The 21,778-nt window shown below is 44.7% G+C and overlaps 1 protein-coding gene across 2 annotated transcripts in view; it reads right to left on the bottom strand.

The window, feature by feature from the left end:
• MARCHF3 (membrane associated ring-CH-type finger 3) overlaps positions 1-21,778 on the bottom strand; it is a 114,723-nt gene that overhangs the window by 6,784 nt on the left and 86,161 nt on the right. The window lies entirely within an intron of this gene.

The following is a 21,778-nucleotide window of genomic DNA, read 5'->3' as shown; positions in this document are numbered from 1 at the left end:
AGTTTTCTGGTCATACGTTTATGGAAAATACATTACTTATTATTTTGATATCATATTTTAATATTTTTTGTGCTTGTAAAGTGAGGGCCATTTCCAAAATGACCTGTAAACGTACATGCACAGACGCCAGCCCCTGCAATGTTATTTGTACAGACATTTATTGTTTTTACTGCTGCAGAGCTTGCCAGGTCCAGAACAGAAGTAGTAAAAGCAAGATGGCTCCTGGTTGCTTCTCCAGCTGCACTGAGAGCACCGGGTGAGCAATGAAAAGCCTGCAGTAAAGCCTGAGCAGATCGATGTTGACATTGCAGACCAGCAGTGTGATAGGAAACCCTCCAGCTCACAGGCAGTTTCCTTGCCTCACCTCAGCTGGGACACTGCAGACGGTCTAGACATGGATCTGTGCTACACAGTCCTTCCAAGCAGCAAACCCAGCTGTTCACCTTCAACCAGGGAGCTTGGATAGGAGCAGTTTATTTTTCCAGCCCAAGTATTCTTATGTTTGTTAATGAGGCAGTAGGCTGTATTATGCAAGGACAGTTTCCAGGGATGCTGAGAAAAAGAAAAGCAGAAGAAAAGCAGAAGAAAAGCAGCAGCAGCGGGAGAGGAAGAGGAATGGTTGCAATAAAGGGCAAGTGGGAGAATGGGAGGGGAAAAATGGAGGCCAACATACAGAATAATTGCTTCTGTTCTGAGAGATGTAAGTAGGAATGGGAGCGTTTACACAAGCCGCCCACCGTGCAGTTGTTACTGCGCAGTCATTTAGTGCTTGCATAACCATGTACTAAATGACTGCACAGTAACTGCTGTTACTGCACAGTAGCGTCCCAGCATAGTTGCCTAGTGATGTTTTGTGCGGAGTAGTTCACATTACGATTTGTGCCTGGCGATGCTACTGCACAGTAGTAATGAGCTACTATGCCGTAGTAATGAGCAGTAATGTAGATGCAGCCAATGTCTATGCTAATACTTAAATATCATAAGGATCGTGGAGTAACATAGCTGTGATACCAACAACACTTTTCCTGGTGTGATAACACTCAAATTCTGCCAAACTGTCGTAAAGCTGAAGGCAAGCCTAGAGGGATAGTATATGAACATGGTGGTATAAACCACAAAAGTCAGGCTGGCTTTGTAGCTCTTAGAAATGCAAGTTATCTCCTCATAACTTTTGAAACCTCAAAACCAAAACCTCAGTAGTGGTTTAATCTCCAGTCTCAGCTTTACGTTTTCTCTGTTCTGCTGTATAAATAGATATCAACATTAAACACATTCCTGTTAAATGAATGCTACTGTTGCAAAATCAAGTGCAAGAGCCAAGAAATATTGAAGTGAAGGTTTCCCTCCCATACTATTGTAAAAAATTAACCTTTCTATAATAAGCAGGGTCAAGGTCAGCCTGGGGGAATGAGTTCAGTGCACTGCTAGAGTTTAATAAAATATAAGAGTGCTTAACTGTGCCAATGCTTACTTAGGAAAATTGCTATGATGACTGAACCCCACACCTCTATTATTACAGGTTGCAATGGTTGGTCAAGCCAGGATTTTGTGACTGTTCTGGAGCATCTTTTCATTCCTTTACTCTCTCCATGAGAATGTATGGTGATGTATCCATATGGCACCATACAGCACTTAGTTTTATTGCTGGGCTTAACAAAGATTAGAGCCATGTAATGCTAGACACTGCAAGGTATAATTAGACACCATCACTTCCCCAAGCAGCTTACAATACTAGCAGGCAAGACAAGCAATGGGAAGGGAAACTGAGGTCAATTGAGTTGTCAAATCTCACATACCAGATTGGTGTCAGAGCCAGGGCTAGAGCTCAAGCCTGCTGACTCCTAGTCTCACACCCTCTCTGATAGACTTTGCTGTTTCCAGAGATGAGGGTAGTATTTTTCAATAATTTAAGCAGAAGGCAAAATTAGGTCCCATACCTGCCATTGATGTAGGTACTTTATAACCATGGTAAATTGCCTATCTTTCCAGTAACTCAGATTTACCCTTCAGCAAAAAAGAAACACCACAGATTTGTGTTCAGTGCCTGATATGGATCACACATCATTAAATACCTCCCTGTATTTTCAGCCCCAATGATACACATGCCCCCCCTCCCCTCCTCCCCCCAGCTGAAATTAAATACTTGCTCTGTCCCTATTCAGCTTGGGAATGAGTGCAGTCGAAGAAACTGGGCACAACGGGGAATGAGACACTCCTGACCTGATATGATGCTAGCCTAAAGACACCAGTCACTGGACTGTTCATTCTTATATTATATTCCCCTTCTGTGAAAATGGAAATCACCATTACCATCATCACCAATACCGCCTTGTCTTGCAGCATTATTGCGAGAAGTAATCAGAGCAAGGATAACATTTCTGACTTTGAAGCCAAAGTTCTACCTTCAAAGGGACTTTCAATAGGATGTGAGCTCCTAAATCACTTCTGAAGGTTTACCCTAATTGTGTAAAGTGTGATGAAAACAAAGTGCCGTGTAAGTATGAAGTAGAATAATCCGCAACCTTGTTGAGCAGTTGTGAAGGATGGCAAAATGACAGGATTTCCTTTCTTTTCTTGTCAGCTAGTGCCCTAACCTCTTCTGCTACTTAAAGTATAAGGATTCGGGGTTCAGTATGTCTGAAGGACATTAAACATGAACATGACACCTTGTGTCCATGTGCATATTTTTCTATTTCATTGTAATGCCAGAGGGGTCCTTATAAACACTCTGTACTTAGGGCTCTTCTTTTGGAGTTTCTATTTCATTTACTGAGAAAATACCACCAAGGAGATCTGCAGGGGAGAGTGTAACAGAACCAGATTACATTCTGGTTCCTTTGAGACATGATTGATTACAACCTTCACCTTGTTTCATTTCCATGAATCCCTGTAATGAGAAACCTCCAGGAAAAAGAGAGGAATTGAAAGTACACCAGGGTGGAGATTCTCCTTTCAAAGGTGACTGCCAAAGGATGTTGTGAAGTGTCTCTTTAAACAGTGACCTACAAAAAGAGCTGCTGAGCATCTACAGCTCCCATTGATCTTGATGGGAACTGCAGGTGTTCATCACCTTCCCAGGTCAGGCCCAAATGTGGTAAATTCTGCTTTCCTCAGCAATATACCCAACTGTCCTGCACTAAAAGGGACATTCAGCATGATTTCAAGTTCTGCTTGTTTCTGGTTAGCCCACCCCTACTGATGTACCAGTCAATTCATAGGATGTGATCCCCCTTCTTGGTACTAACCCTCCAGGGAAAGAGCTGGAAGCAGTGGGTTACAGCTTCAAGGGAGAAAAAGAAGCTGATCCTGAGGAAAGGGGAATGAGCACATGCATGCAATGCACATTGTGATTTTTCCAAGTTATAACCTCTGTCCACTTCAGTGAACATTTTTATTTTGACACATGCCAGCTAAATATTATTGACCATGCAAGTGTTGATAGGCTCTGTGAAGATGTTAGGAGGGGATAAGGGCTGCTGGTGTTTCATGCATTAACCAACCTATATGTCCTCATTTTAATGACACAACTGGTCCAGTGAAAAAAACAACAAAATCTGAGTGAGTCAGGTGTTGGATGAGGGCTATACTGATTAGACCAGGGATGCTGAAACCCAGGTCCTGAGGCCAGATCTGGCCCTCAGGACCATGTTATCCAGCTTGCAGGGTTCTCCATGGGTCCAGAAATTTGGTGGTAGAGGAGCAGTAGCACCACTCCACTGCTGCCAAATTTCCAGACCTGTGGAGAGCCCCAGGCCCTGCGCGCTAGATGATATGTGGGGCTAGGCATGAGTAGTATAGGCTACGAGGGCCTGATACAAGCATGTAGGGTGGTGCTGCGCTCCAGGCCCCAACCTTGGCACACAGGGCTAGCAGAGGGCAGTGCTGGACTCCCAGGGCGGAAGTGGTGCCAGGCCCCAGGGCACGATCTAAATGCACGAGGGCCAGATGTGGCCTCTGATTCTGGTATGCAGGGCTCAATCTGGGCCAAAAGCTTGAGCACCACTGGATTAGGGAATGAATAAATGAATGATTTTCAGGGTCTGGGCTAGGAAGGGGCCTTATACCTCAAGAAATATGGTAAAATATATATTTAATCAGTTGGTTCTGAAATATGAAGCCACAAAACCACTTCATTGTCTACTTGGATTTCACCGTTTTCTTCCTGAAGTGGAACACTTGCTTTGAAATATGCTTCTGTTTAGATTCTAGTTTTCTGTCTTTTGTTTTGGAAATGTGTATTGTCAACCAATTTGACAGCTAAAAAGTCAAGCTAGCAAATCCTTTCATGAAACTGAAACCTGTACAGTGACTGCAGCAAGTGCTGAGTGGATGATTTTAATGTGGTGGTACAGTAGATGCGAGCGTGCTGTGAAAGGCTGAGATGTAAAGCCAGATGCTACCATTAGATCCACACTTCTCCCACACAGTGGGTGTCTCCATGGTTCTGCAATACACTGAGGATCTGCAGGTGGTCATTCCCATAGCCCATGGAGTGGCATCCACAGAAATGGTCGTTTAAAGAAAGATATTTAGCTCACAAAGTTGCATCACATATTTATGAAGTGCCTGTTGTAGATCTCAAATGGGTGGGCATTACTGCCTTCAATTTACAGATAGGGAAACTGACTCACTGAGAAACTAAGTGACAGACTGAGGCGGTGAAAACTCAAGAACAGAACACATGACCAATTCTCCCGATTGTGCAATCCAGTACTGGACAGCAGCTGACAAAAAATCTGTCAGCTGTCACAACTGTGCCTAGAAACTGAATTTGGAGAGTAGATTATAAGCTGAAGATTGACAATGTGGGGACCCAGGTTTGTCTCTGAACAACCAAACAAAATCCACCTCCAAACAACCCCCTGCATTTCAATGCTACAAATTTAACCTAACAAATAGGAGACAAATTGCTTTTCTTCCTCTCATACATGTAATGAGGACTCAGTGGGCCAAAGAGACACCTGGAAACGATGCTTAAAAATATCATTGGAAAACACCTAGGGAACAAGCTGGGGTGGCTTTGCTAATACAAAAAGTCATGCATTTCCAATTTTACTATACTTCTTTAGGCATTGGAACAAGATAATGAAAAAAGAACCAGCAGCTGATATAATAATAATGCCTTTCAAAAAGCTTTTGAATAAGTTTCACACAAAAGGCTCTTAAGGAAACTACTTTCTTCCCCATGACTACCTAAAACACTTTCAGAGAATCATCCAATTAACCAAACAAAAAGCAGAAATAAATGATCAATTTTCAACCTAGCAAAGGTGAACAATAAGGTGCCTCAATTTCAGGACTAGATCCTATGTTGTTGAATATATTTATTAATTATTTGAGACAAGTGAACAGAGATGTTACCAACCTTCTGGATGGCGCATGGTTTAGGTTTATCAGGATTATGTGGAACTTCAGGGGGCCCTAATTAAGCCAGGTGAGCAGGTATCGTGACAGGAGGTGAAATGTAACACTGACAAATGCAAAGCAGTACAATGTGGAAGACACCATTTGAAATATTTGTAAAGGCAACCATGGAGGAAAGAAAGATCTTGAGGTCACTGTGGATGTTCGAGCAGGCATTGGGCACATGTAAAGGTGCCCTCAGGTTCAAGAAAGATCCATTGAAATAAAAAGAGTTGCCAAAAAGGGCAACTGGGATGATCAGGGGAATGGAGAATCTGTCCTATGAAGAGATTAAAAGTGGATAGCTTAGTTAGCCTAGCAAAATGCAGGACTAGAAGGGACACGATTGGTCTTTCGAAGTCAATCATTCATAAGGAAAAAAACCAACCTACTGAAGCCAATTTAAGCGTAAGCACTATTTAAGCACTTCAGGGGCATGTTTACATGGGCAATTACTGTGAAGGAATAAACTCTGGAGTTTATTGCTCCTGGGTGTGCCGTTTGAACGTGTGCCTGGGAGCAATAAATTCCAAAGCAATAAGCTCTGGAATTCACTCATGCCCAACACGTTGAGCTGGGCTGGAGCAGGGGGACGGCCTGCCAGCCCAGGGTTGCCCCCCTGCCCCTTCAGCTCAGCGTGCTAGGAAGGGGCTGGCTGGGGCACCAGGGTGCTTCGGTGAGGGACTAGCCAGCTGGCAGCTGAAAGAACAAGGATTATTTAGTAAGAATAGAAGACTGAGGGGGGATTTAATAATAGTCTTCAAATATCTGAAGGGTGGTTATAAACAAGATGGAGATAGACTATTTTCTGTGGCCACACAAGACAGGGGAGCAATGGTCTCAAACTACAGGAGGGAATTTTAAGTTGGATATTAGAAAGAACTTTCTCACTATGAGCGTGGTTAAGCATGGGACCAGGCTATCCAGAGAGGTTCTGGAATCTCTGTCTCCAGAAGCTTTTAAGAGCAGGTTAGACAGACACTTGATTGGAGTGTTTTAGTCAGAAATGATCCTGCTTTGAGGAGCAGACTGAACTAGATGACCTCCAAACTAGTCTATGATCCTACATGACAATGCTGGCACAGGAATAAATATCCAAGAATAAATGTAGGCTGAAAGTTAGAAAAAGGTTTCTAACCATTGGAAAAGTGAGGTTGTGGAACTGGCTCCCAACAGGGGTAGTCCTAAAATGGAGCTTGATCAATTTTTGACAGCAACTGTATGACTTGATTGCCTGGGATAGAAGGAGACTGGCCAAGATAACCCAGCAGTTCTCTTCCAGCTATATGTTCCTTGTGCCCACCTGGTCTCCAAAATACGCTCGCGAGCCACTTTAGTGCTTGTGTCAAGTATCAGCTGCTGCATGGATTCCAGCAGCCTCTGAATGAACCTATGGTAACCCCGGGGAAAGCCCAGAGACTCACCTGCCACGACTTTGATGATATCCCCAGTGGTGGGCTGCTCTTCAGCAGGCTCACTCAGATTGGCTGCAACCCTTAGCAGGTATCCGTGGGGCTCCACCTCCCCTACACCCCATCCATGTGCCAGCCTATAGGACAGCCCTCGGTGTTCATACAGCTCACCCTCCGATGTTGCTTCTGCCTGTAGTGGTATGTGATGCCTCCATCTCTGTGTTTCTGGGACATTCTGTCCTTCCCCAGGGTTCCCTGTCAGGCTTCAGTTAGGCCTGGCTACTGGCCATGACCCTCTGGCTGCTCCTATCTTCAGAGTGCTACTTCCACCCCTGCCCTTACCACAGGGCCTCTTGAGGCTGCCCCCCCATCAGAAGGGGTATATTCAATCAAAAGGATCAGAGAAAGGGGAAAAAAGAAAAAGAAAAAAACCCTTCGCCCGTAATCCTGGGTAGGGCCGTGGTCTGTTCCCTCTCCTACTGTCTCCGGATTTCTATGGTTCCCGTCATCCCCCAACAATATCCGGAGTCCTCCCCTCCACTGGGGACCCCCTTCTGGTGTGCTGGTCCCAACTCCTGTGATGCATGCCAGCGTTGAGGAAGCCCAGCGTGGGAAACATCTGCAACTTGTGCCTCCTGCACTGCCTCCCTGGCATCTCCCTCAGTGCCAGCTTATCCTGGCTGGGCAGCATCCAGGGATGACGGTATCCATCTGTGCCAGCCCGAGCCGGAAGTAGGCGTGGCTTACAAACCGTGCAGCTGTTTGATGCCGGCACGGTGCATCCTCCTCTTCTCCTGCTGTAAGAGGTAAGTTTGCCCTAGTTTCAGGGCTCCAGTGGGCTGTTCTGTCCCCTGTCCCACTGCAGGGGAGGGAGGTGTCCCCCATTTCCCAGTGACTGTTGTTCCGGGACATAACCCCCACTTCAAGATGCTTTGGGGCATCTTAATCCTTAGTTCTGGTTTCCTACCTTGTATTCCCTACATCTGAAAGGCCTGACGTCCTGTGTCACTGGGCCCGTTCTCATCCCCACTATCTCATCCACCTGGATAAAAAGTCCACTATGATGTTGTTTTCTCGGCTGGTGTGATATGTAAAATTTGAATGGTTGCAGGGCCAAGGCCCACCTAGTGATATAGGCATTATTCGTCTTGGCTGTACTAAATCATTTTAGGGTTGCGTGGTCTGTCAGGAGTTCGAATTCCCTCCCCATTAAGTAGTATCGGAAATGCTCGACCGCCCATCGAATTGCCAGGCATTCCCTTTCTATCGTGGTGTACCATGTTTCCGCTGGTAACAATTTCTGGCTGGCATAGGCTATGGGTCTCTCTAGTCCTCCATCCTCTTGGGTCAGGACTGCCCCAATGGTGCTTTCTGATGCGTCCGTCTGCAAGATAAACATTTTATAGAAGTCAGGTGTGTGTATTACCATGTCCTCACATAAGGCTTTCTTTAGCTGCTCGAAGTTACATGTCATCTCTGGAGTCCATTTTATAGCTCCCATTTGCCGCCCTTTCAAGGCTTCTGTGAGAGGTGCCGCCAACTCAGAGAAGTAGAGAACAAACCATCAGTAATAACTGGCCAACCCCAAACATGGGTGGCGCTGCACTCCAGGCCCCAAACTTGGCACACAGGGCTGGCAGCCAAACATGGCTGTTCTGGGGCATTGAAAACTTATGGATGATCTTTACTTTGTCGGTCAGCAGTCTGCTGGTTCCCTGCCCAACCAGAAAACCCAGGTACTTGGTCTGCCTTTGGGCCAATGTGCACTTCCGCAGGTTTGCCGTCATCCCCGCCCTTTGCAGTTCAGCCAATATGGCCTGGAGGGCCCTCTTGTGTGTCTGAGTAAATATGACAATATTGTCTATATAAGCTGCCGCATACTCCGCACGAGGAGCTAGTATCTGATCCATCAGCTGTTGGAATGTAGCTCCTGCCCCATGGAGTCCAAACAGCATGCATATAAACTCATAGAGGTCCCAGGGTGTTCCAAATGCTGTTTTAGCCTGGTCCCCTTAGCTACTAGGATTTGCCAATATCCTGTTGCCAGGTCCAGAGTTGTAATATACTGGGCTTTTCCTATGCACTCCCCTAATCCAGCCACGTGGGGCATGGGGAATGCGTCAAAGACCACCAGTGCGTTCAGGTGGAGGTAATCAATGCACTGCCACAGGGAGCCATCCGGCTTGGGGACTGGGACTAATGGGCTTTGCCATGGGCTCTTAGATGCATGAATTATGCCCTGTTCGAGCATCTTTTGGATCTCTTTGTGAATTTCCCCAAGAATGTGATGAGGTAGGAGGTGGTACTATCATGTGGCAGGCGTCTCAGACCCACCCTGACTCTTTGCGGAAAATGTCCTTAAATCCTCGTATCATTGTCTGCATGTTGGATTTTTGGGGCGCTGATAGTTCTCCTATCTGAACCAAGTCTTCCACTTCTGATTTTAGCTCCTCCTGTGTCGTTCCCTGAGGGCCAAGGTCCTCTCAGTCCTCTTCTAAGAACATGGCCCACCCCTCAGGATCGTGCCATTCTCTTAGGAGGTTCACATGGTAAATTTGTTTCTCCCGTAGGTGACCAGGTCTGTGTACCTCGTAGTCAACCAGGCCCACTTGGTGAATTATTTCAAAGGGGCCTTGCCACTGTGTCAACAGTTTACTTGTGGACGTGGATAGGAGCAGGAGGACTCTGGCTGGGCTCGAACTCCCTCTCTCTGATTCATAGATTCATAGATGCTAGGGTCAGAAGGGACCTCAATAGATCATCGAGTCCGACTCCCTGCAGAAGCAGGAAAGAGTGCTAGGTCTAGATGACCCCAGCTAGATACTCATCTAACCTCCTCTTGAAGACCCCCAGGGTAGGGGAGAGCACCACCTCCCTTGGGAGCCCGTTCCAGACCTTGGCCACTCGAACTGGGAAGAAGTTCTTCCTAATATCCAATCTAAATCTGCTCTCTGCTAGCTTGTGGCCATTATTTCTTGTAACCCCCGGGGGTGCCTTGATGAATAAATACTTACCTATTCCCTTCTGTGCCCCCGTGATGAACTTATAGGCAGCCACAAGGTCGCCTCTCAACCTTCTCTTGCGGAGGCTGAAAAGGTCCAGTTTCTCTAGTCTCTCCTCGTAGGGCTTGGTCTTCAGGCCCTTAACCATACGAGTGGCCCTTCTCTGGACCCTCTACAGGTTATCCGCATCCTTCTTGAAGTGCGGCGCCCAGAATTGCACGCAGTACTCCAACTGCGGTCTGACCAGTGCCCAATAGAGGGGAAGTATCACCTCCTTGGATCTATTCGCCATGCATCTGCTGACGCACAATAAAGTGCCATTGGCTTTTCTGATGGTTTCGTCACACTGCCGACTCATGTTCATCTTGGAGTCCACTAGGACTCCAAGATCCCTTTCCACTTCCGTGCCACCCAGCAGGTCATTCTCTAGGCTGTAGGTGTGCTGGACATTTTTCCTCCCTAGGTGCAGCACTTTGCATTTCTCCTTGTTGAATTGCATTCTGTTGTTTTCTGCCCATTTGTCCAACTTGTCCAGGTCTGCTTGCAGCTGTTCCCTGCCCTCCGGCGTGTCCACTTCTCCCCATAGCTTTGTGTCATCTGCAAACTTGGACAGAGGACATTTCACTCCCTCGTCCAAGTCACTGATGAAGACATTAAAGAGTATCGGTCCAAGGACCGAGCCCTGCGGGACCCCACTGCCCACACCCTTCCAGGTCGAAACCGACCCATCTACCATGACTCTCTGGGTGCAACCCTCCAGCCAATTTGCCACCCACCGGACTGTGTAGTCATCCAAATCACAGCCTCTTAACTTGTTCACCAGTATGGGGTGGGATACCGTATCAAAGGCCTTCCTGAAGTCCAAGTATACGACATCCACCCCTCCTCCTGTGTCCAGGCGTTTCGTAACCTGGTCTTAAAAAGAGACTAGATTGGTCAGGCACGATCTGCCTGCCACGAACCCGTGCTGGTTTCCCCTCAGCATAATTTGTCCTGCTGGGCTCTCACAAACGTGAGCCTTGATAATTTTTTCAAAGACAATCTGGTATAGATGTTGTATTTTTCCTTTTGCCAGTGCTGGGCTTCATGCATGCTCTCCCTGGCAATATCCTGGGTGACCTGAATCCTTTGTTGAAATTCTCGTTGATAGGTGGTGGGGTTCCTCGTGTCCGCAGTATCTTGCTCCCAGTCCTCCCGCTGTGTTTACAGCAGGCCCCTAGGACAGTGGCCCAGCACAAAGTCAAATGGTGAATGCTTCGTTGCCTCTTCCAGGGTGTCCTGAATCACAAATATCACCAACAGGAGAAGCAAGTCCCATTTCTGTGGATTGCCCTGTATACACTGTCGGAGCATCCATTTTATAGTACCATTAAGACCCTCAACCACGCCGATGGTCTGGGGATGTTATACGGAGGTCTGGTGTTGCTTGATTTGGAGTATATGGCACACGATCCGTAGTACCCCTGACAAAGTTCTGCTCTTGGTTGGTGAGGATTTCTTTTGGTATCCCCATCCTCGCAACCCATTTGATGAGCTCCTCCACTATCTGGGGCGCCATCACTGCCCAGAGGGATATCACCTTGGGATAGCGTGTGGTGTAATCAATGAACACCTGTATATACTGATGTCCCGTACTGCTGCAAGGCAAGGGTCCAAGTATCCGGGAGAGTGGCGTATCAATGATGGGTAGGGGTTGGAGTGGGGCCCTTACTGGGCGGTCCTCTTTTGCCTCCTGGCGACTGTCCTCCCAGGACTGTCCTCCCGGGACATTTCTGTACTGCTGAAGAGAGATTCAGTTCCCCTGATTTACAGTACCATCGGTAAGTGCACAAGACTGAGCATGCACAGGATCTGCTGCATTAGAATGTGCCATTTACTTTTTTTACTTTTTGAAGCAGAGTTGATTTTGTTATTACCTATATCAAGTAGAATAAAATGAACTTTTGACCTGATTCAGATAGGCAATTAATATTGACTTGACCAGCTGCATGTGACTCTACTCATCCTGTAACTAAATTAAATGCAAACTCTAGCATTCAGAAATTTCATGTGGATTTGTGACATTCCCTAAAGGACTTTAGGTCTATAAGCCAATTAATAGATTATAATGAGACATATCTGCAACCTGTATACTTTTCCTCCCAAATCATCCCTGGTGTTTAAATGGAAAACTTAATGCACTCAGCTAGCTCTTCTGACATGACTATACTGACAAATGTTTTGACATCATCAAATAATTTGAAACTTCAGACTCCTGGGAGGAACAGGTGGCGAGAGTTTCCTTTTAATCAGTTTATTTCATCATATCTGAGGAAACATGACAGAATAGAGAACTGCTCTTCTAAAACAAGAGATTGGGGTTGAAGCATTTTGTGGTATGTATCATAAATGTAAAGTCCTAATGGGAAAAGGAACTAAGCAGAACAAGTTGAAACTGGGGCAGCATGTGTGGAAGCAGCACATCTTTACACTTTGATTAGGGAGAGATAATCATTCCGCCAGCTGTAAAACAAAATACGTGAACAATGAGCTTAATGGTAGCAGTTTCTCCTTTTCTCCCTATGGCTATAGTCAGTCAGACAACGCACATGCATATCTATGAGTAAAGCTCATATAGAAATATTTTCCGGATCACAGCCTAAGGCTGCAACCAGCTTCTCATGGAAATCCCTATTTCAGTTCCCATAGTGTTGGCTTAGAAAATTAGTTTTGTAAGAAAACTGCCCAACTGCTGTGGAGGCAAAGAAGATTATAAAAAATTTGAAAAAAGAAAAAAAAAAAGAAACCATCAAGTTATTTCTGAGTTAAGGGTATTTATGCAACCGCCCCAATATGAAATGTTATTTTTCTCCACTGGATAAAAGCTTCGTATTTTACCCTCCCAGCCTTCCAAACGGTTCATGCTCCTTGAAAGCTCTGGCACCAACCGTACTTTACGAAAACAGATTGCCATCAAGCAAACTTGTTAACAGCTTTTGTTGTGTTGTTAGTCTTCCTGTTGCTGTTGTAAGTGGATATCTGGAAATAGTTTTTGCCTCTAGGTTAAGTGGGAGCAGGATTGTGCCATCTACTTGGGTGGACCGTTTTTTTCAGATGAATTCAATGAAAAAATGAATCTTAGGGATCACTGAAAAAATGAATCTTGCCCAATTAAGCAAATAAAGTTGATAAAACACATTTTCAATGTCAAAAATCTTGAAATATTTTGCTTCAACTTTTTTAAAAGGAAATATTTCACTTTTTCATTTCAAAATGCTTCAAGACCAAATTGTCCCAAATTCAATCAAGCGATGAAAAAAGAACCTTACAAAACAGAACTTTTTATTTCAAGTAGAATGAAATATTTTACCCCCAAAAAGCGCTCTCTCTTCCATTTTGGCAAACAAAAAAGGACAATTTAGTTTTGGGTTGATCTGAAATGAGCTTTTATCAATTCTTTTGTTTTGGCTAGAAAACCAAAACAATGTGTTATGGGTACAGTACTATAGCCTCAGGGGCTGCTCTCATTTAGAAAAACAGGTGACAGCTAACAGATATGTACCTTCAACCCATATAGTAGAGGCTGTATTTTCTGGAGGTAGATGATAAGGATTCCAGTTCTTCGTAGTTCTGTAGTTCTGTTATGGCAGGGGTGTCAAATATATGGCCCATGGGCTAGATGTGGCCCACAGAGCCAGATCATCCAACCCACGGCCTCATTGGGAGAATTTCCTGTAGCAGCAGCCAAGTGCCTGGTCAAAACCCATGGTGCTGGAGGCCCAGCAACAAATGTAAGATGCCCATCATTGTGGCTTGTTCTTATGGTGCAAGCAAGGCTCAACCTCTTCCCACCATGTTACAGACTGGCTAATGGATATAATCTGCCCCTGCACCATTCATTTAGCCTGTGTACCAGTTCTGTACCACTCATCTGGCCCATGAGGCTAGATAAGTCTGATGCTCCTGTATTATGACAAAGCAATAATCTCTTCACAGTTATGGCTAAATAAAGCCCACACCTCCCATTCTTTCAAAATGGTAGAATTAAGTCTCGTTGATCATGCTGCTATCCCAAGACTTAAATATTATTAAAAATGTCCCTCTATGAAAATGTTCAGTTTCTTTGGGCCAACCTACAAAGCTAAATTACACTGCGCTACAACCCTTTGGAAACCTAGGTAATTTTTGACACTGGCAGGAAGCAGTTTGCAAGTAGGGGTAGAGTAACATGCTTATGAAACTGCTTTCATTTGAACATGAGACGTGATTCTGAAGCTGATGGAGAAAATAATCATGGCAATAGAGAATATTTTCACTGTTGCACTACAGCAAATTGGGCACCTATACATGTACAGTGAGGCTGCTCCAACACGCTGCAATTACAATGCGTTGGAGCAGACTTGATTAATCAAGTCTGCTGAAGCATGGTAATTACTGTGCGCCAGGAGACTCCAGCATCATGTGTATCAGCATTCCCAGGCTGAAAAATGGTGGTGGTGGTGCTTTAACTAAAGCTCATTGAATGAGCTTTAGTTAAAGTGCCCCTACTGCCATTTTTCAGCATGTGGACACTGATACATGTGATGCTCCAGATGCTTTAATTACAGTGGCTCTTGGAGCCGTTCTAATTAAAGTGACCCCCCCCTCAACCTGCTCCTGAAGCATGTCTATCAACGCCCATCAGGACCACTTTTTCCACTTTAATTTGGATTCCCTTATGCTTGGGGCGACTAACGTGTGTGTTTACTATGTGGGCAGCATATCGCTGGAGGTTTTGAGCTCTTTTGGTTTCTCTTATTTGTATCACCGAAGTGCTATAGACGACAACTAGCTAACTGCATTGCCACACTCCAGTTTTGCCATGAGCACCTGCACCCATTCTGATTGAGCTCACCTCACCTCACTGAAGAAGCTGGGACTTGATGACCTTAAGTGATTTTTTAAATGAATTCATTTTAGTTTTGGATCATTCAAAGGGATGACGTGCAGTGCTGGCGAGGAGCACTGTATGTAGCCCTACTGTGCATGCACCTGGAATAATCTACTTCAAAGGAATACTACTGATGAAAAAACGGAATTATTTATGGCCCCAGAAAATATATGGAGCAATGGCTTGAAATTAAACATTTAAGATTTATGTGAGAAATTAGAGATACGCAGGAGGTAGCATAAACAATTATGAAGTGGCTTAAACCAGTTGGGGGCCCAAAATTTTGGCTCCCACTGGTTAGCCCCATAATCTGAGTACTACTCTGATCCCTATCCCTGCTTGATTTGCTATTTTGGCCTCTGCTCAAGCCGCTGTACTGCTTTCTACTGCTTACTCTCTCTGCCACTGTGCTGCCGGTCTCCTCCCCAAGCAGCCACGTGCCAGCCCATAGAGGCTGTTTGTGCCAGTTGTGGCATGCATGCTGCAGGTTGGTCACCCCTGGTTTAAGACTATCAAGAGAGCAGGTTGAGAGTCCACAGCTGCCCACTGTTCTGCTCTTATGGAAAACCTTACAAGTTTTATCATTGACTTTAATGGGAGTAGAAAAAGTGGACCAGACCCTGGGATTATGCCAGTGGCGAGTTACATATGCACAAGAGGTTCTACTACTGAATTGGACAGGTTGCTACTTTATTAACACTAGGTACTTTGTCATACTGATTAGCTGGTGCTCACCATGCCATTCATTCCACTGACATACGGCACTGTAAATGTCAAGTATAGGCTATATTCTATTTCTGGGTTAGGACATGTAAGTGGTTAAAAGCATTCTAATTATCTGACAGTGAAAACATTGGAGGGTTCCTAAACTGCTATATCAAATTACTGCTCTAAGTAAGGAATCCTGTATTACCTAATCTTATTCTCTCTAAGCAGTTTCCTATTATCCACTTTAGGTTTGTATTTGAGGTGACATTCGTAGTAAATAAACTAATTTCAAAATGTATCCAAGAAGGCTTACCTGTTGGAACCACTGTCTTCCTGCATGAAAAGAATTAAGCTTGGATAATGCTTTTCCCAGGCAGGGAGACCAAACTAAGCATTCTGGACAAGGAACTCACAAGAATCGTGTTTTGTTCCTCAGCTGAAGAGCAAGGCGGTCAACATCTGTCTGCACTGCAGTTGCAAGTGTGGTCAAAGCATAGCTATGCATATTCATGCACCTCTGGAGGTGTATTATGGACAAACACTTTCCAGTGTCAAGCTACAAATTCAGATCTAGAAACTAAAGGATGTTGTCTGGTGGCCCAGTAACTCTCACAGTAATTAGACACATGCTACCATATTGACATGGGAAAGTTGTGTCTTGGATTCAAGTACCAGTGTTGGGGATGGAGCTGCTGCCACTTCTGCCTGGCTGGAGCCACCGTGGTTTGAGGTGGCTCTGCAGCAGGGCAGCAGGTATGTGGCAGGGGAGTGTGGAGGAGATCATGTGGTGAGGTGGTGCTGAGCATGAGAAAGACTGAGTAGTGGGGTGGGCATGGGGGACACTGTGGGATGTGGGGGGAGTCCATGGTGTAGCTGGGGGGGAGCATGCAATGGCAGGGGAGCTGCTGCTACCTGGCTGGAGCTGGCGTATAGGTTGTGGCAGCAGGGGGAGGCAAATAGGGGGGGCAGCTGTAGCACTGGCAGCAGACAACTAGGTGGGACAAGTGGCAAGGGTGAGACACCGGGAGCTCAAGTGGTAAGGGGGACAGAGGGTCAAGCACCAGGGGGTGCAGGTAGTAGGAAGGCAGGCACCAGGACAGGCAAAAGAAGGGAAGGTGCCAGGAGGCACCATCACTGGGGTGGGTGGTGGGCAACTGGTGGTGAGCAAGATGGGTGGGATGAAGGGCAGGAGTCAGGCTGCCTTGTCTCCACTGCTGCTTTTCCTGCAGCTTTCCCCACTACTGATTCTCTCCCCCCCTCCTCCCCCCCACCCCCCCACACACAGAGCAGGGGAGGGGAGCTATGAAACGAATTTCACACAACCCTGCAATCATTAGATTCTAGACATGGAAAATAATAACAAGTTTATAATATTCCATGTGTAGAATCTAGTGACTGGGGGCCATCTTAAAAAGTAGTACTAGACACTGCAAACAGGACACAGATGATATCAAAACATCTCAATTTCTATCATGGAAACCAAACCTCAAGAAAAACATGCAGAGTTAGGACTGAAAATCTGCATCATCTTCCATCCAGAGCCCTAATTTTTAAAGAAGATAATTCAGGTACGTCCCCTGTAACTGCCCCACTTGGGTTCACTTCCTGATAGGAACATTTCCCAGCATTCCTTTCTGAAAGCTGCTCCTTCGAAACATGAGAGATGAGTGGTCTCAGTCCTAAGGGTTTCATGTTTCTTCCTGCTCCCTGTAGCTAGGTACAGACATTCAAAAAAATCCAAAGCAGAATCAATCTAAGTTGCAACTGTAAGCGGCGAAGTTTAGATCGGTAGTGAACAGAACATGTTTGTCCTTTAGGGGGGAGCAAATCTTAGACTGGGTTCCACCATTTTTAAACCTGTCTATGTATGCTGAACTTTTGTTCTGTATGGGTATAGACTGGTTTCTGATCACGTATGGCTGTAAAAATGTAACGTCTGTATCTGGCCTGCAAGTACTCTTGATTTTTTTCTTTTTTCCTGTATTATCACCATCAACTCCTGTGGCTTTTTCTCCCCCTCTCATGATTGCAACCCAGAGCTGTAAGAGAGCCTCAAATTTGTTGGGGAAAGTTAGAAATTCTGTAACCCATGTGTTCTCTAAAACAGTAAAGCAGAGGGTATTTTTGTTTGTTTCTCTTTTCCAGTGGCATGTATTGCTTAGTCAGTGTTTAGACTTGTGTAGAGTATCCCACGCTGAGGAAGTAACTGGTTGGAAGAGTAACAGTTTGAAAAAAAGTTTAAGGAAATTAGCATCCTAAAAAGCTTATCGTCTTTCCAGTAAGTCAAAGCTGTTCTTCATAACGTTCTTATAAATTAAACATGTAACTTCAATTAATGTGCAAATATACAAATCTGCTTTAAATTATGGTCCCAAGAGGCCATTCCCACAGCTGGAAATTACTGGGTAGTAGAAGTACCCCAACCACACCCTCGTTGCTTGGCCTTCTCTCCTGAGCAGAGGACAGGAGGCAAGCTGACACAGTGCTATCGCAATGGTTCTGTAATACTCGGGTTTGTTTTTTTTACTCAGGTACTTTCCTTTAGTGCTCAAAAGGGCAGGTTTACAGCTGCTTTTTGCTGCCTGAGTAGCCCTAAGAATTGCTACAGCAGAATCCTGACTCCATTCATGTCAAGGCAGAAAGTCCACTGATTTCAGTAGAGCCAGGATTTCAACCCTGCTGGCTTATTACTGTGTCATTTCTTAGTGCAGATTAATGAAGGTTAGCTGTTGCAGCCCATTTTGCTTCTCTCAGTCCAGCTCGTTTTCAAGCTATTTATATTAGTTGTCTGGGGTCAGTTTTTCCCCTCAGAGTCTCCTGTGCTTCTATTTCTTATCTTTGAAATGAGCTTAGATAATGTTGCAGCACATCCTTTATTCCCTTTAGAACTGTGTTATGAAGTTATCTGCTCCGTGGGCTGAATATGCTGCACTGGCAGTAACAGCTTCTCTGTCTCAGACTCCAGCAAATTTTTCTTCTTGTTGACCATGCATCAGATACATTTTCCTTCTGGCCTCAAGAATGATCCTTTTGCAAACTGTGTTAACCAGCTCTACTGCCTCTCTGTTCCAGTAACTGAATTGCAACCATTTGCTTGACTGAGCAGCAGAGAGGTAGAATGCACAGAAGAAAAACCCCAAAGGATAAAAAGAGAGCAAGGCTCAAAGCCCTGCAAAGAAAGTCAATTCATATTTCAGTGCAAGGTTGCTGAATGTTTTAAATTATAATACATCTTAATGCTTCCAGGCCCAGAGTTTGCTTTTCCTTCCACTACCTCCACTGCTAGCAAAAAGATTGGCATATACCAAGAATGTTGCACCTAGCCATTATTATTAAGCTAATATTCATTTTTCTTGATTTTTTCCATAGCTCATTCTGCTTACAATATATATGGTTAATATGGTAACAATTTTATGAACCTACCAATAGATAATTTAGGCTTGCACTTCAGTCTGGCTGGATTGATATATGGGAATAACTATTTAAAAATCAACAATGGACGTCTAGCATAAATATAAGTACAGCAGGGAATGCAACAAATGGAACTAGAAATTGGAGTACACCAGTATCCAAATTCCTGCTGGTAATGGCTTGAATTTTCCAGGGCTTTCAGAACACAGCTACCTTTGATTCATATGGTACATGCTGTGCTCTTAAATTATGTTTACACTCTATACTTGTCTGCTTTCCTTGAACCTTTCTGCTGCATTTGAATGTACTTTCTATATATTATCTGCTCCTGCAGCAAAGTGTTGAAGTGACAAGTGAGGAAAAGGGGGGGGGGGGGACCCCCACATATCTTCAACCTAATATGTCAGGTGCCTAACTGAACAGAAATTTGGTGCATAATGCTTTCTCCAAGACACAGTTAACAATCGGTTTAAAGTGGCACTTTGTATTATTTTCGAATCTTAACCTTGGCTCTAACTAAGGCACCCCTATCATAACATTATAATAATTTAGTGAGGAGGATACTAGCTCCTTGAATAGATGCTGTGCCAGGGTATTCATCTGAATTATTAGCTGTCTCTTGTCTGATAAAAATACAGTAATTGATTATTATGTAGGCAGGAGAAAAACAGATTAAACTACTGGTGCTACTGATTTCCAAGAATAAAGAACAATGCCAACATGGGTCTGATTCAAGAATCAGAAGGTGTTAAGCCAAGTCCTGGATGTTCTACAGATCAACAGATAAAAGCTGCTGTTGTTGCTGTTGTGCACTTGTCTGGTGAACTGCAATTTAAAAAGTACAAAGCAAGATGAACTCTGCACTATGAACACTATAGCAAGATGAACTCTGCCATGCTGCTGTCAAACAGTATGTAAAATAGGCTGGGTCTTCAGCACTCTTTAGAAAGGGTTTTTGAGGCCCCCCCACATGATAATATAATAAAAGCACCTTCAAAATGCTTATCCACCATGTAACATAGAAAAATTAATAAGATGTAAAGTAACTAAAATGTGTGAAAACAGGCCCTAGTTTCAATTTGGCTAAAACCTCTTCAGTCTGCAGGGGACAAGTTCCTTTTAAATTGTTCATGCAATTCTTATCAAGTCACGAAGGCTGATAAAGAAGAAGGCATGAAGAAATCTCATCTCCTCCAATATAAAAAAAATATCGCTACGCCTTTTCAATACAAAGAAAAACAGAACGTCATGTGCAGCTTTTCCACTTTCTCAATCCTACTTATGTATAATTATAACACTTCTCCGCTGACCTGATGGCTCTGTTCTAAACGCATTGTTCCACCAGCTCGAAGATTCAAGCACGTGGTAAGAAACAGTGAGGCAGTGTATGCATCAACATCCCTCCTGCTTAGGAAGCTGTGGTCCATACGTGCTTCTAAAGTGAGACAAATGAGATCAACACAGGCAGTGATGAGAGAGAAACTGAAGTGCAACGCAAAATGAAAGCATATAGCCATCTACTTTGTGCGATGAAATGCATCTACTGTTCATTAATAACCTTGCACATCTCTTGGTTATGGACACTGTTGTAGCAATAAAACATATAGTCTGAATAAAAGAGCACTGCTTATAAGGAAGCTAAGTAAATTTACTTCAGTTTACTTCAGCTCTGGCTGCAGCAGCAGTCGGAGGCTCCAGGTTCCCCCTTCCTCCAGCCTTCCCTCCCTGCCCCGGCCCCAGTGGGTGGAATGGTGAAATGTGGTGATGTACCTGGGGTAGGCTGCAGTTGTGGATACCCGAGTAGCGCAGTGCACCAATGGACCTTATGCTCAGGAAGCGAAGAGTGAGTCAGGGCACTTGGGCATGCAGCATAGTGGGGGGGCACCTGGTGCACCAGAAAGGTGTGGGGAATAGCAGTAGCAGCATGGTGCAGAGGGGGAATGTGGGGAACAGCACACAGGAATGCACCTGGGAGTCCAGTGCATTTTGGAGGAGGGGTGGGAGGAAAATGAGGTCCCTGGGGCCTGTGGTCCCTGGGATCCATGGCCCCCCATTGGTGCGGCTCCTGCTAGTGTGGTTGGAAAGGTGTGTCCCAGCCCTGTACTGAGTAATGTCTTTGAGATCCTTCCCAGCTCATCACAAAGAACATCAAGCCTACACATCTCAGCTCTCCCCTAATGGATTTCTTTCATGGATAGTCTTTCAACTTCCTAAATTTGACATAGTTCAGTAGCAAACATAGCAGTTTTCACTGGGAATAAAAAGGGGGAAAATTAAGAGGTTGCTCATCAATCTGCTGACAAATTAAGATATACTTGGTTTCATTTAGGGGCATGGTGGATAGTGTCATCTCTATGCTTCAAAAGTGTGATTCAGGACTCCCTGTCAAAGGTTGCTCTCAGCTGATTCAGCTAAGAATGGTATCAGGCAGGGGTGGGTAGGGGGTCAAGCGTGCCTGGATGTGATGATTGTCCCATCCCTCCTTTCAGTGCTGTTAGCTACGGAAAGTGGCATGTCTATGGGCTACCAGGCTTGAGAGAACCTCTGACCTTTGGGGTTGTTTTATAAAAGAACCAATGGCAAATGCCAACATTAATTTTTTTTTAAATGTACTGTATTGCATGATTGGTCCTCATTAAGACATTACAAACACAGAGAATCCTTTGGTGCTATCATGATAATGTACACAGCTGTATGGCTGAGTGGGCATCCATGCTACTGTTGCTTATTGGCCCTAAACCTATGACCACTAAGGATATGAGTGCTCTCCAGATACAATGCTTTCCACTCAAGCAAGCAAGATACCTGAAATTGTTTTTAACTTTTTTTTCTTTCATCATTAATCAGCATGAGTGGACATGATCAAATTGAGAGAGGGATGAGAAGATGACTATATGATCCTTTTCTTAGTCACTTTCTGAGAAAATAGATTA

The sequence above is a fragment of the Alligator mississippiensis genome, chromosome 3 (assembly GCF_030867095.1).
Source record: "Alligator mississippiensis isolate rAllMis1 chromosome 3, rAllMis1, whole genome shotgun sequence".
Classification (NCBI taxonomy): Eukaryota; Metazoa; Chordata; order Crocodylia; family Alligatoridae; genus Alligator; species Alligator mississippiensis.
The sequence above is the reverse complement of the archived record's forward strand: the minus strand, read 5'-3'. Positions and strand labels throughout refer to the sequence as shown.